Source organism: Somniosus microcephalus, chromosome 3 (assembly GCF_052327205.1).
Source record: "Somniosus microcephalus isolate GS21.2 chromosome 3, FLI_Smic_1.0, whole genome shotgun sequence".
NCBI lineage: Eukaryota > Metazoa > Chordata > Chondrichthyes > Squaliformes > Somniosidae > Somniosus > Somniosus microcephalus.
Window position 1 is genome coordinate 256,172,647 of NC_140989.1, and position 16,846 is coordinate 256,189,492.

Below are 16,846 nucleotides of genomic sequence, written 5' to 3' on the forward strand. Positions count from 1 at the left end.
GGGCAATCAATCACACGCATGTCAAAGGCAGATCCTAAAAAGGATGGTTTGTGAGTCTCGTTGGCTGTAGCGATGGTGTCAGGAGGCTGAGCTGCGGATTCATCGCAATATTTCCCAAACAAGCCAACCGGAAGGATTCACTGAGCGAGACTGCTACATAGACGCTCTTTTGGGCAATTAACGTTCCGAGTGTGTCTTCCGAAGAAAATGGTCACCGTCATTGCATTAAGTCTCTGAGAGGCTTCCGGGAACGCCATTTTAAACAGTAGAGCGGACAGAAGTCATCGGTGATGTCTCATCTCAACATTATGTTCAAATCTGTGCCTTGCGGTGCTAAAGGAACTGGAAGTTAACTAAGCGGACGAGGAAACATTTGTTATTTATTGTCAATTGACGTACAGCTGTGCTTCAATTCCTTGATGGGTACAGCTTCGCACGAATCCTGTGCCCCCTAGCCCTGGTAGGCAGGTTACTGCTGGACTTGGCACGGACCATGCCACTGCTTGAATGAGCACGAGTCTTGTGTGGTTTACCACCAGGAGTGACAGTGCTGTTCTTAGCTTTGTAGACGTAGGCACCTCTCGTGCCCAGGTAAAGGTCCGTTTCAGCGTGGCAAGAAACCCCCTCAATCTGCAGGAGAGCACTGTGCTCTCTTTGGTTGCAAAAGCCTCGTTTATAGCCAGTAAACGCAGTTTTGCAGAACATATGGATATTACAAGTCCTGATATCAGTAATGAAACAGTAGAAGGAATAGTAACCTGCTTTCGGTAGGTTTTCTTTCACTGTTTCTGTCGGAAGGCTATTCACTCGGCTCTTGTCAGGTCGTTAAAATCAGAGTGCAGGTTTTCGACCTTCTGTAGCTTAAAACCTGTTTCTAGCACGTGCTCTATGGAGAGGAATCACTTCCGGACCCTTGTGCTGATGGACCAGAGAAAGGGTGGGACAGACCGGGTCGTCGCCGCGGTCGGTGGGGGGAAACTGCCGGAAGGGCGGCAACGCTGCTTGTCGTTTCTGTTGACTTAGTGAAACTACTGCCGAGAAGGCGGCACGCTTCTCTTACTCGCCGGCAAGTATGATAGGTAACACAACCAGCAGGCCGACGGGCTGGTGCGTCGTCGGCGGGGAACGAGTCTTCGTGTTGCACGAGGGGTGGAGCCTCGTGGCTTGCGAAGGATGGGTCCTCGAGGTTTGCGAGTGGTAGGTCCTCGTGGTTCGCGAGGGATGGGTCCTTGCGTTTCAAGAGGAATGAGTCCTCGTGTTTGGGGAGGAGCGAGTCCTCGTGGTTCACGGGGGTGAGTCCTCGTGGTATCCCCGCCGGGCGCGCTCCGATCTTGTGGGCCCGAACATGCTGTACCCCGCGCTTGGAGAGATTTATACTTGCTGTTGCGTTGGACGTATGGGCGGACGACCCGCATGGCGGTAGAGAAGTCGAACACGGGGGCAGTAAGCAAATGCGTGGTCTGCTCCGCGTCGATGGTCCCGGCGAACTGGGCTTCTACCTTGCCAAAGCACGAGGGCGGTTGTTTCTCCCTGCAGTGCGGCAGCGACAGCAAAACGGCTGGTGCTTCCATGGTGTGCTTCTTTTGCAAAAAACGTTTGCAAAATCGAGGTCCGGCTGTTTTTTTTGGGGTTTTTTGTCTGTGAAAAACTTGATCACCTCCAGGCTGTGCTGCCCTTGCGAATACGTTCACAAAAACGGGGTCGCCAGGTTCAGGATGTGTGCTTCCTCCGTGAAAACCGTCCACGGAGTCGGTTGTTCATCGGTTGTTCGTCGGTCGTCGTCTGTGAAGACGAGGTTCAGGATGCACGTTTCTTCCGTGAAAAACGTTCACGAATACGGGGTCACCAATTGTAGTGTAGGAATTGATGAGCGCCTGTACTCACGTCGTTGGAGGTGTTGTTGGCTGCGCTTCGGCCGTGAAAAACGTTCACGGTCTCGGGGTCACCAATTGTAGGTATTCGTGTTGACCTCTCAGGACGAATGACTACTAAATAATTTAGTTCGAGTTCGGATGAATAATCACTAAGTTGTTTATTAACTGGAACTGACAAAATACAACAGGTAAGCTGGCTTTATACAGGAGCAATGCGAGATAGGTCTTACCCCGACGGGGACTCCATGAGGACTGAGTCCGTAGTCCTCGGGAGAGCGTGATGATGTCATCACGCTTAGTCACGTTTTCCTGCTCTTCGGATGTCATGTGACCGCATCCTGACGCTAGCGTATTGGCCCGCGCTTGGGGCGGTCACGTGACCCGCGCCGATACGTCGGCGCGTTCACCCGGTGCGGAGGCTGGCCGTTGAGACCGAAGTCGCGACCGCGGTAGCAGGAGCTGGAGGCCGAGCTGAGCCGGCGCTTGCCGCGGGGGATCGCGTCGCTCATGTCTGCCAGCCGATGCGGCTGAAGTCGCGGTAGGCCGGGCTGTGCCGGCGGCTGTCGCGCGTACGTCACGCAATGCGTGATGTGACGTCAGCGCGCTAGGGCGCGTCTTAAAGGGGCAACGGCCCCCACAGGTAAGTTAAAGGGGCAATGGCCCAAACTGGTAAGTAATACACGTACAGTTAGGTTAAAGTGAATTATATACATTATGGCCTAGAAATTCATTGTAGCCACTTTTGGGGCGGTAAAGTCGGGCGGCCGCTAAAGTTTGCGCCCACCGCCAAATCGAGGCCACTTCTGCGATATTCATTAGCTTCGCCCTAAGAGTTTGCTCGAGCGCTAAAACTGGTGCTGGACGCCTCTCTTTAGGCGCTAAGCCGGAGGTGCTGAGCGAGAGCGCCCAGGCCGGGCGCAGCGCAGGTGCGGCCATCTCGTGATTGACAGCAGACACCCTGGCGCCGGCCAGCTCTTAAGGGGGAAGGGTCGACTTTGTCTGCTGCCACGCCCTGGATAGTGGAGCCCTCCAGCTAGGCCTGAACACTGCTGCTGGACCCAAATAGCGCCTGAAGCCATGCAGAGGGCCCGTGAACGAGCGCAGGCAGCCTTCGAGACACACGACAACGCAAAATCGTCGAGCAGAAACTGATAGCCAAGTTCCGCATCCATGAGGATGGCCTCAACCGAGATTTTGGGTTCATGTCACGCTACATGTAACCCCACCTGACGCAGGGTCATCCAGACTCGAGTCGACATTGGCTTGTTCTCTCTACACAGATGCGGCCGAACCTGCTGTGATTTCCAGCCAAAAAAAATGTTTTTTGTCTGTTTTTTTGTTTTTCATACAGACCCCAGCATCTGCAATATTTGACCCCTTGTGACCCCACCTCATTGTTCTTTGATGTAATGTTTCCCTGATTGACCTGTTTGGACACCATTCACACCTTTGACTGCTGTGATTATCTCTCTGCCGAGGTGTGATAAATGGCAGTTGGAAAGGTTACCTGTAAACATCTGACATGATTCTCTGACTATATAAGCTGTGTCTTTATGCATTTCTCCACTTCACCTGAAGAAGGAGCAGCGCTCCGAAAGCTTGTGATTTCAAATAAAGCTGTTGGACTATAACCTGGTGTTGTGTGACTTCTTACATTTGTCCACCCCAGTCCAACTCCGGCATCTCCACACCATTTAAAAAGCAGGCGTAAGGCCTGCTTTTTGCAAGGTAAGTGGTCAATTAATTAAAATTAAAACATTTTTTCCACAGGTTTATTATTTTTAAATACTTTAAAGCAAGGTAAGTTTATCTTTAGCCCTGTTATAATATAAAATTATTTTTTTCAAAAATGTAATTTATAGTTTATTTAAAAAGTGTGATTTAAAAAAAAAATTATTTGAAGGTTTACTGCTATTTTGGGCCCGTAGTATTTATAAGTTTTGACAGGTCTACCTGTCAATCTTATGAATGGGCTTTTCCCTCCTCTGATTGGCTGCCCATAGCTCACGTGATCCCAGGGGACGCATCGCAGTAACTACGCCCCGGGACACGCAAGCACAGCGCGCCGGCAGCTGGGCCAGGCCCCAGAGAGGATTTCCACGGGGCCCTACAGCTCAACTGCCGGCGCACAAGGTAAGTGCAGGTCGGGGGCTTGCACCCGCGGGAAGCCCCCGACCCGAATTTCTGGGCCTATGTTGTATAAAATAACAGACAGAGGAATGGCACACAAACATGCTAAGCATTCATACACTAATATTGTTTGTCGGTCGCAATTTCTAGGCTTATATCTGGACTTCGCCATCATTCGTGAATAGAGGATATATATTTGACCAAATTCAACTCAAAGCGGAGGTGCCTGCTACCAAATTGCCTGATATCTGAATGCTTACTGCTATCCCTCAACTAGTTCTTGTTGATCCATTTTATGCTTTAGAATTTCTGGTTTGAGGCTCCTGAGAGCAGCCATTTTCTGGGGAATTTTCCATGTAACTGGACCCAAATTACATCATGACTATGGACTAGGATATGGATAGAATTTCTACTTATGTCACAGGAGGAGTAATATGATGTGACTGCTCCCAGGCTTCCAGTACCATTTGTATTTACAAAAGCTGACTCATTACAAAATGTAATTGGTTATAGATTGGGTGAATAGAAGGTCAATGAGCGCCAGCCGGCTCGTAGTACATAGAATTACATAGAATTTACAGCACAGAAATAGGTCATTCAGCCCAACTAGTCTATGCCATTGTTTATGCTCCAAACAAGCCTCCTCCTACCCTACTTCATCTAACCCTAGCAGCAGATCCTTCTAATCCTTTCTCCCTCATGTACTTATCAAGCTTCTCCTTAAATGCATCTGTGCTATTTGCCACAACTACTCCCTGTGGTAACAAGTTCTACATTCGAACCACTCTCTGAGTAAAGAAGTTTCTCATGAATTCCTTATTTAATTTATTAGTAACTATCTGATATTTATGGCTCCTAGTTTTGAATTCTCCCACGAGTGGAAACATTTTCTCTACGTCTACCCTGTTCTGTACTGTGTGAGCCGGTCTCAACAAGCACAGTAGTTGTAGCACTAGAATTGGCCTCAGCAACAAGGTAGGGAGATGAAATAAAATTGAATCATGGACCCTGCACGTGACTGGCCAAATCTGATTTGCATACAGAAAATGCACAGCTTATTTAAAGCTAGACCTACATTTCCATACGCTCTTTAATGATAACTTTTCCGGGAATCAGGCACCATTCGCCCACTAACCCTATCTCTATTCTATCACCTAAATCCTCTTCACTGTTTCTCCTCTCTTCACAGGTAAATTCGGATGAGGTAAAGCCACTCGGCCCATCCACCCAGACAGACCCGACAGTCTCCAGCACTAATGCATCCAATTGTTCAGTCAACAATTCTGTGGTTTTTGCATTCACTACTTCTACCGGGAGTTCTATTTTTGAAAGTGATGACTTGTGTTGGAATATGAGAAATTCTTGGATACCTCATCCAAGTGGCCACCCTTCACCTACAAACCTAGACAGCAAATGTCGACAGGATATTAGACCAGTTCTATCCTCAGCCAGCATTCACACATGTTCACTTCCCAGTGAATAGCAGTCAGGAACGAGAACCATGGCCGGTTCTCTCTGCAGGAGCCCAGGACCACTGAGGCCGACTGCAGTAAGCCCCTCACAGCTATTCTGTTTGAGACTGACCGACAAAAGGCCTTCAGTCACAAAAATATTTCCTGGTCTGTATGGGTCAGTGTCACACCACATGGTGCACATGTCTGCACCCTTGTTGTCCCCTGGCTGACTCTTGCGAGGGAGAACCTGGTGGGCCCCCTTCTGAAAAGGAACGTCATAAATAGAAAGGCAGATGCATTTAATGCCATTATTAGTGACATGAATCAACTGAGTGGCCTGCGGGTGGCGCTGTCCAGGGAGAGTATAAATACTTGGGCACGGGTGCAGCTTGCGCAGGACATTCTTAACAGGAACTAGTGAAAGACACAACTAGACCTCCATGTTGTAAAGCAGTTGATTAAAGCTTTGTTTAAGGCTTAGACCAAGTGCCTAGTAGTTTCTGTAATATTTGCATATTGAATTATCATTGGCCCGCAGGCATCTGTAAGGACTACTATTGTTTTGAAGACCCAGGCTAGGGGTTCTAATGTCATGCTTCCCCCACTGGTGCTGCTATGAGTAAGATCACAGACCTAATGGTTAATAAAAGAGTTAAACTGTAATACTCCGTTGTCCTGCAATTTATTATTTTTTATACAAAGTGTGTAAAACAAGACATGGTGTCAGAAGTGGGATTGTAAATGGACATCGTTGGAGCTCCCTTGCCTTGAATGGATTGGGAATCTTTGAACTTACCTGGAGAATGGCGCAAGTTCAAGCAACACGTGGAGTTGATGTTCTCGGGTCCGCTGAAAAGCAAAGGGGAGGAAGAAAGATGCAGCTACCTACTCCTGTGGATTGGAGAAAAAGGGAGAGACATTTTTAACACATGGTCTCTCACTGCGGATGAAGCAAAGGTACTGAAAAGTTATTTTGACCATTTTGAATCATATGTGATGCCCAAGACAAATACGATATTCGCTAGGTACAAGTTTCAGGAGAAAGTACAAGGAGCTAGTGAGTCGTTTGAACAGTTCGTGATCGAGTTAAAACTGCTGATAAAAGACTGTGAATATGCAGATAAAGATGAGATGGTCAGAGACCGCATCGTGTTTGGAATACATTCAGCTAAAGTGAGAGAGAAATTTTTGAATGTTGGGTCCGGGCTAACGCTGGACAAAGCTATGGATATAGCTAGATCGCACGAGATAGCCCAAGCACAGTTGAAAACCATAACCGGCGCCACGAGCAGCTCGCGTGAACAGACAGTGCATGCAGTTAATAGACACACACCAAAGAACACCGCCCAGAGAGTGTGTTTCAGAACAGAAAGAACAGAGAGAGTTCTAAAAATGAGCGACACAGCCATAAAACGCTTCAAAAACTGTGGATATTGTGGAAACAAGGTGCATGGGGAAAAGGAGCATTGCCCTGCCAAAGGAAGGCAATGTGCTAAATGTGGTAAACGGAACCACTTTGCTAAAGTTTGCAGGACTGTTTTTGGAATGCAGTACACACAGTGAGTGACAGCCAAATGCCAGATAGAGAGCCAAATGCAGAGGAACTGTTTACTGATTCTGTGTCACAGAAAAAACAGATTTCAGAGACTGAGCAAGCCTTTGCAGATATTGAGATAGGAAAACAGGGCACAGAGCTTAAGTTTAAACTAGACGCTTGAGCTCAGGTTAATATAATTCCTCTGAGTATCACAGCTTGAAGGATGAATGTGAGCTACAGCCCACCTCATGCAGACTGACCAGCTATGGGGGTGAGCAGCTCATTGTAAAAGGCACATGCGTGATGAAATGCAAGTACAAAGAAAGCGACATGATGTTGGACTTTTACATTGTTGACACTCGAGCACCTCCAGTGCTAGGTCTAAAGGCATGTTTAGACATGGACCTCGTCAAGCTAGTGCTATCATTGACAGCACCAGTTGAGAAGCAGACAGTCATGGAGGAGTTTGCTGATGTTTTCAAAGGAATCGGACTATTCCCAGGTGAATGCACTATTCACCTTGACCCAGCAGCAACCCCTGTGGTTTGCCCACCGAGAAGGATACCCCTTGCTCTATGTAGTCACCTGAAGGAGGAGCTGCAGAGCATGGAGAATACAGAAATTATCGTCCAGGAAACAGAACCGACAGAGTGGGTCAACGCGTTAGTAGTGGTTGAGAAACCATGTACAGGCAAGCTCAGAGTCTGTCTCGACCCCAGAGATTTGAATAAGGCTATCAAATGTCCTTATTACCCTCTACCAACGCTAGATGACATCACACCCAAGCTAGTGGGAGCACGTTACTTCAGTGTAATGGACGCACAATCAGGATACTGGACTATCAAGCTCACGGAAGAGTCATCTAAGCTAACAACGTTCAACACACCATTTGGACGCTACCGGTTTCTGCGTTTACCATTTGGTCTTATCTCAGCTCAGGATGAATTCCAGCGGAAGATCGACGAAACCTATGAAGGCCTCGACGGAGTAGTCACAATCGTAGATGACATCCTCATCTATGGTAGGAATAGAGAGGAACATGACAGGAAATCCGTGCGATGCTACCAAGATCACGGGAGAAAGGTATCTGTCTCAACCCCGAGAAAAGCATAATCGCATCCACCGAGATCAGTTATTTCGGGCATCACCTCTCAACTGATGGCATTAAGCCGGATCCAGAGAAAATCTCTGCCATCAAGAAGATAGAGCCGCCGAAGAACCACGCAGAGCTAGAGACAGTACTAGGCATGGTTAACTACTTAGCCAAGTTTGCCCTGAGCCTCTCCGAAATCAACGCACCCATGCGTCAGTTGCTCAAACAATCCAATGAGTTCCTGTGGGACAAACAACATGACACAGCATTTCAGAAAATGAAAGACCTAATCACCAGAGAACCAGGACCAGTTCTTGCCTACTTCGACCCCAACAAAGAGCTCAGACTACAAGTGGACGCGTCAAAGTACGGACTAGGCGCAGTATTACTGCAAGAAGGAAAGCCCATTGGCTACGCTTCCAGATCTCTCACAGACAGTGAAATCAACTATGCTCAAATCGAGAAAGAGCTATATGCAATTCTGTTTGGATGTAAGCATTTCCACCAGTATGTCTATGGCCGACAAGTCATTGTGGAATCCGACCACAAGCCCCTCGAGTCAATCATGAGGAAATCACTAGCCGCAGCCCCACCAAGGCTACAGAGAATGATCCTTCAGCTACAGAAGTACGACTTCACAATCATTCACCGTACAGGCAAAGACATTCCTGTCGCAGACACGCTCTCCAGAAAGTCTCTTAGCTACCAGGACAGCAGCCTCAGTGAAGGCATGGATGTGCAGGTGCACATGGTGTACAACAGCTTACCTGTGAGTGACTCAAAACTGAAGGAGATCCGAGCAGGGACAGAGACAGATGCACAACTCACACTGCTGAGCAAAGTCATACATGAAGGATGGCCTGAGGAAAGGAGGAAATGCCCTCAGAGCATATCTGAATTCCGGAACCACAGAGACGAACTGTCACAAATCAACAGAATTGTCTTCAAAGGGGAGAAAATCATCATTCCTACCAGTCTCAGAGAAGAGATGTTGACAAAAATTCATGCTGGACATATGGGCATGGAAAAATGCAAACAAAGAGCACGTGACATTATGTTTTGGCCCGGAATGTGCAAACACATTGAGGACATTGTCGGAAAATGTTCCATTTGTCTAGAACGCTACCCATCAAATGTCAAAGAGCCCATGATACCTCACCGTATCCCAGACAGGCCCTGGCAGGTCGCGGCAACGGATCTGTTCACATGGAACAACGAGGACTACATAGTGACTGTTGATTACTACAGCAGATTTTTTGAACTGGACAAGCTTCACAGCACCACATCTGCAGCTATGATCCACAAGCTAAAGGCAGCCTTTGCCAAGCATGGCATGGTAGAGACTTTCGTCTCAGACAATGGCCCCCAATACAAATCAAAAGAGTTTGAGTCGTTTGCCAAGGCATGGGATTTCACACATGTCACATCAAGCCCACATTACCCTCAAAGTAATGGCCTTGCTGAAAAAACTGTCCAGATTGCAAAAACACTCATGGACAAAGCCAAAGCGGACAAAAGAGACCCCTACATCAGTCTCCTTGAGTACCGCCACACTCCGGTTGACAACTTCAAGTCACCAGCACAGCTGTTGATGAGCCGCAGACTTCGCTCAATCCTTCCAAGCACCAACCAGCAGCTGCAGCCAGAGGTCGTCAGCTGCAAGCAAGTGCATGCAAAATGTGTACAGAGACAGCAACACCAAAAGAGATACTATGACAGGTCAGCTAGACTACTGCCGCCACTGCACAATGGAAAATCCGTCAGAATGCAGGAGCATGACTACTGGAAGCCAGCAGTCGTCATCCAGCCAGCTGACACTGAGCGATCGTATCACGTCCGCACCCCAGAAGGACAGGTGTACCGCTGCAATCGCAGGCACCTCCTGAACACCAAGGAACAACACCGTCATTCTGATGAGAGGATCAGTTCAACAGAGTGTGATGAACAGAGCAATACACAAAACACATCATACTTACCTGAACCTAAACCTGAACCTGAATTGTTGACCGATTCAGGAGCATGCTCAGTTTCATACCACACAAGGTCGGGACGAGAGGTCAAGCCTAGAGTTATCCTTGACTTGTGAACTATCAAAGGGTATAGGCAGATCGCTGCCCTAAAAAAAAACTGTACATCGTTATTGAAATGTTGAGATGTTTTCAGTGCTAGTTAAATGCTGAGTTTACTTATATGTTTATGCTACCGAGAACATTATGTAGAAGAAAGGTTTAAAAGTAATGCATAACATTTTTCTTTTAAAAGAAAGGGGATGTAACATTTGCATATTGAATTATCATTGGCCCACAGGCATCTGTAAGGAATACCTATTTTATTCACATGTGATCACATGCTGAGTTGTCATTGGCCTGCAGGCATCTGTCAGGACTACTATTGTTTTGAAGACCCAGGCTAGGGGTCCTAATGCCATGCTTCCCCCACGGGTGCTGCTATGAGTAAGATCACAGACCTAATGCTTAATAAAAGAGTTAAACTGTAATACTCTGTTGTCCTGTAATTGATTATTTTTTATACAAAGTGTGTAAAACAAGACAGTTTCTTATGTCAATTAGTGAAACAGGGATTGCTCATCAGCTATTAAGGTAAGTAGGAATAACTTCTCTTAACCAACCTCCTTGAATGAACTATGCAAGATAGCTTGCATGATCCTCCTTCTGTATGTTTTCCAAATAATACAGCCTCAACATGACAAAAAGCATCTTCTGGGACAAGTTGAGCACAGGATTGGTTCACGTAACAACATTAAAAAATATATATTTCACAAGATATGGGCATCGCTGGCAAGGCCAGTATTTATTGCTCATCCCTAATTGCCCTTTCAGAGGGCAGTTAAGTGTCAACCACATTGTTGTGGGTCTGGACTCACATATAGGCCAGACTGGGTAAGAACAGCAGATTTCCTTCCCTAAAAGACATTAGTGAACCAGATGGGCTTTTATGACAATCCGGCAGTTTCATGGTCACCATTACTGATACAGGTAGACTACCCTTTATCCGAACTTCCGAAAACCGAAACCCTCTAAAAACCGAAGGTTTTTTCGGTCAGCGTAAGTCGTGCGCATGACATGACCAGAGTGGCGCACGACTTACGCTGAGCAGAGGGTCAGCATAAGTCGTGCACACGACCCCCCGCGGACCCCCCCCGACCCCCCCGCGGACCCCCGCCGACCCCGACCCCCGCGGACCCCCGCCGACCCCGACCCCCGCCGACTTACGCTGAGCAGAGTGTCAGCGTAAGTCGTGCGCACGACCCCCCGCGGACCCCCGCCGACCCCCCCGCCGACCCCGACCCCCGCCGACCCCCCCGCGGACCTCCCCGCGGACTCCCGCCGACCCCGACCCCCGCCGACTCCCCCGCGGACCCCCGCCGACCCTGACCCCCGCCGACACCCCCGTGGACCCCCGCCGACCCCGACCCCCGCCGACTTACGCTGAGCAGAGGGTCAGCGTAAGTCGTGCGCATGACCCCCCGTGGAACCACCTGACTCTCTTCCAAAGGCTCGAAAGCAACAAGAGCTCTGAGCCCGCGGCGGTGCCGGCCCCTGTTCCGACCGAGCACGACGACCTGTTGGTGGAAATGCGGAACTTCATTGCATTCCAGGCTAGCAGCGACGGACAAGCCACGACTGCGGACCCCCGCCGACGCCGACCCCCCCGTGGACCCCCGCCACCCCGACCCCCGCCAACCCCCCCGCAGACCCCCGCCGACCCCCCCCCGCGGACCCCCGCCGACCCCCCCGCCGACCCACCTTCCGAAATCCGAAAACCGAAACACGGCTGGTCCCGAGGTTTTCGGATAAAGGATAGTCTACCTGTACTAGCTTTTATTCCAGAATTACATTTGTGAATGTCATTTCAAACAGACTGTAATACCACTGAACGAACACACTTCTATATTTTTACTCTTTTAATCAATACTTTATTTAAACTGACTGCGAGCTTTCTAATTCCAATTTTAACTTGAAATTTGAAATTAAAAAAATCCCTCCTGTGCCTCTCCCCTCCCTATCTCTGTAACCTCCTCTAGCCCTACAACTCTCCAAGAACTCTGCATTCCTCCAATTCTGGCCTGTCGTGCATTCCTGATTTCCTTCGCTTTTCCATTGGCAACTGTGCCTTCAGCTGCCTGGGCCCAAAGCTCTGGAATTCCCTCCCTAAGCCTCTCCACCTCTTTCTCTCCCTTTAAGAGGCTCCTTAAAACCTACCTCTTTAACCAAGCTTTTGGTCACCTGTGCTAATATCTCCTTATGTGGCTCAGTGTCAACTTTTGTTTGGTAACACTCCTGTGAAGCGCCTTGGGATGCTTTACTAAGTTAAAGGCGCTATAAAAATGTAAGTAGTTGTTGTTGTTTGATTCTGACCAAACATGACCTCATAAGCAATGGTTAATATCTGGGTGGTTGAATCATCACTGGTCAGGTAGGTCTATTGCAACCAGCGTAAGTGACAGAACTCACAAATTCCTTAAAAAAACACAAACTTATTTCAAATGAAACTTCCACAGTATTAAGTGCAGAAAGGATACAAAGGGGCTGAGTTATAAGGTAGTAAACTTAATTGAGTGGCTCTGATGCTGTAAGTGACAACAGAGAAGCAGAAGCACTCAATTCAATGATTGCTTTAAACTCACTGCCAGATGCGTTACTTTTTAAAATAAACTGTAGATTATGTAACACTTTTATTTTTGAATTTTTATTATTACAAGAATGTGTAATGGAAGTGAAAGGGTAATAAAGGTAAAAGTGGTGCAGAATCATATCACGTAATACCTTCACATCATAATGCAGTATCCCCAGGTTTTATTCAGCAGAGCGTTACTGGAAAAGGCACTATACTTAGGGCAAGTGATTTGACTCGGCAACATCCTGCAAAATTCTTACAGGAGGTGCAATTTATTGCCTGAGCACTGCAATTCTGCAGAGGAAGTGTCACTGGTTAAGTGAATAAGGGATCTGAGCAACAATAAATCACTTACCCTATAGAAAGATATATACAGATATTGATAGAGATAGATTAGATAGATAGAGATAGAGATATATATAGATGAATAGGATATCTATTAGAAGCAAATACCCCAGTGGTCCCTCAGTGATGATTTAGTTACGCTGATGGGCTTTGCAGTTTGAGGCTTATGCAATGAGTTTTGTTTGGTGCCTTTTTTTTTAATGCAAAAGGACTTCAAGCAAAGACGCATCCCAAATATTGCTGTCGGGTAACTGAAAGGGTTAATGGATTTCACACTCCACCAAGGTCACAGTCACACACAGATGTACACAGCTTCCACTGAAGAGCACATCCCTTGATTTCATGGTGCTCCTGCTCCATGGTCAGATTTCATCCACAATTCAATTACGTGCAAACTCCTTCCCTGGCTCCGATATTCTCCACGCAATGCTTCAAATTTAGTGTGAAAATTATTTGACTGTCCCGGGGCCACAGGCTGTGTTAAGAGGATCAGACAGGAGAGTGATCTAATCAAATCAGAGGAGCTCATTGAAGAAACTCCAGCCTGTTTCGTACCTCTTAACATAAAAACATAAGAAATAGGAGCAGGAATAGGCCATTTGGCCCTTCAAGCCTGCTCCACCATTCAACAAGATCATGGCTGATCTTTTACCTCAACTCCACCTTCCTGCACTATCCCCATATCCCTTAATTCCCTTTGTTCCCAAAAATGTATCGACCTCTGTCTTGAATATACTCAACGACTGAGCATCCACAGCGCTCTGAGGTAGAGAATTCCAAAGATTCACAACCCTTTGAGTGAAGAAGTTTCTCCTCATCTCAGTCCTAAATAGCCTACCGCTTATTCTGTGACTCTGACCCCGTGTTCTAGATTCCCAGCCATGGGAAACATTTTCCCAGCATTAACCCTGTCAAGCCCCTTAAAAATGTTATGTTTCAATTAGATCACCTTGTGAAGGAATAAGCCACATAACCCATTCAGAAAAAGACACCATTCTATGAAAGAATTCTGGCTTTATTAAAACATGACAAACTGGGTCTGGAAATCTAGAAACCGAACGATGAAAAAGCTGTGAAAGTATTCTGGCTATTGAGATAAGATAGTTGTTGACACTGAATCAATAACCTTATTGAAACAGAAGGCTAAAGGCTCCCAACAGGCTGACCTTTGGGAACAAAACAATGGTTCATCCTGGACAAGGTGTTCTAATTTACACCTTGTAAAGAAGCACAAACATCTGCCTTCGTAAAAGTGACATCAAGTAAAACACACCTGCCGTTACACCGCTTTTTATGGTAAACTTAGAACACCTAGAGAAGAGACATAATTCTGTAATGCTACCAGCTGAGGTGACTGTAAGAATTGCAGGTGCCAGCAGAAAAATGACTAGAGATAATTAGCTTACATCGGCAGAAAACCTTAAAGGAAATACCACTGGAAAAGGATATAAATATTGAACTCTCAAATGGGATAGTAGACTCGCTTTAAAGGGGAAAAGAGATTCTCGGCTTCAGAGGCAACTCTGTAAGTCTCCAACTCTTTGTACCTCAGGGATCAAAGGTATATGATTTTGGTGGATATCCTGTAGAAATCTAAGAACTGTAAAACTGTAGCGAAGTTAAGATTTGAGAGTAAAGTTCTCTGATAATAGAATTGTAAGCTTTCTCTTTTTGGAGCTGTTAATGTTGCGATTGACTCACCAACTGTAAATTACATGTCGGTTCTCTAAAGTCCATATATTTTTAGAATTGTCTCACATAAGACTTCAGTATCAAACTCGCGAACTCAATCTTTGTACACTCTTTGGTGAGGAGTTGCAGAATTCTGAGGGAGTTTTCCGGACCCTCATAATATCTGGAATGTTACAGTCTAGCTAAACTTATTAAAGGTGCTATCTGGAGTACGGTAATATTTTCAGGTTGTTCCTTTCCTTTAGGGAGAGATAGTCCAGACCTTTAGACCCAATTAAGCATCTTTAGGATTCGGCGACCTCAAACTTTAGTTGAAAGTGAATGTCTGAGGAATACGCCTGATCCAGGGTAGCCCTAAAGGGGCTAGGACTAGTAATTATCCCTTCAACCTCTCATTCTTCCAAACTCTAAGGAATATAGGCCTAGTCTACTCAATCTCTCCTCATATGGCAATCCCCTCATCCCAGGAACCAGTCTAGTGAACCTTCGCTGCACTCCCTCTAAGGCAAGTATGTCATTCCTTAGGTAAGGAAACCAGAACTGTACACAGTACTTCAGGTGTGGCCTTACCAATGCCCTGTATAATTGCAGTAAGACTTCTTTACTCATACTCAAATCCCTTTGTAATAAAAGCTAACATACCATTTGCTTTCCTAATTACTTGCTGTAGCTGCATGCTAACTTTCTGTGACAAATGTACAAGGACACCCAGGTCCCTCTGAATACAAACATTTCCCAGTCTCTCAGAGTTCAAAAATATTCTGCTGTTTGTTTTTCCTACTAAAGTGGATAACTTCACACCTCCACAAATTGCATTCCATTTGCCATGTTCTTGCCCACTTAGTCTATATCTCTCTGCAGCCTCTTTGCATCCTCCTCACAGCTTACTTTCCCACCTAACTGTGTATCACCAGCAAACTTGGATATGTTACACTCAGTCCCTTCATCTAAGTCATTAATATAGATTGTAAATAGCTGAGGCCCATGCACTGGTCCTTGCGGTACCCTGCTAGTTACAGCCTGCCAACCTGAAAGTCTTGTTTATTCCTACTCTCTGTTTTCTGTCCATTAGCCAATCCTCAATTCATGCTAATATATTATCCCCAATATCATGAGTCCTAATTTTTGTAATAACCTCTTGTGTGGCACCTTATCGAATGCTTTATTATTATTGTATTTCTATTAGTATTTTTTATCATTGTTATGCCATATTTATTCCAATGTTGGGAGGACTCGTAAAAATCAACATTTCATTGTGCAGGCCTGAAAAACTAATTTTAATTTCGTGCTGTGTCAAATTTATCTATTTTAATAAATATTAAAATTTTAAAGAAAGTTTAGAAGTTTGTTCATCTTTATTTCAGGATTGCCTTTTCCCCCATGTGAGAGACCCAATCTTTGTTTTGCTCTCTCTAAGATTTTTAAGAAGTTAGAATTTTAAGAGCTTACTCACTTCCTTGTTCGCTGTCTGTGAAAATTCTGTGCTAAGATTGGCTGCTTAGACAGCCTGTTGACGTCAGCAGCTTGGACTACAGGATCCCCACTATTTGATTCGAATTACACGGAGCTTATTTCGGGGACAGCAGCGAAAGCCTTCGCTTCGCTTTGCTGCTGACCACAAATTCCGGGCAAATATATTCATGCAGATTTACAAAGGAGAAAGGACCTGATAAAATGTTGTACAAAAGCAAAGTACTATCTCCCCTTCCCAGTCTCTTCCCACCTACATCTGCGACTCTTCTGATGCCCTCCGCCACTTTAACAGTTTCCAGTTTTCTAGCCCCAACCATCTCCTTTTCAACATGGACGTCCAATCCCTCTACAGCTCCATCCCCCACTAGGACGGCCTGAGGGCGCTCCGCTTCTTGAACAGAGCGTCATTCACTACTCAACGGAGGCCCAGACAGTCCCCATCCATCACCACCCTCCTCCGCCTGGCTTAATTTGTTCTCACAATGCACAACTTCTCCTTTGATTCCACTCACTTCCTCAAAATTAAAGGTGTTGCTATGGGAACCCGCATATGCCTGTCTTTTCTTGTGATATGTGGAGCACTCTTTGTTCCAGTCCTACTTGGGTCCCC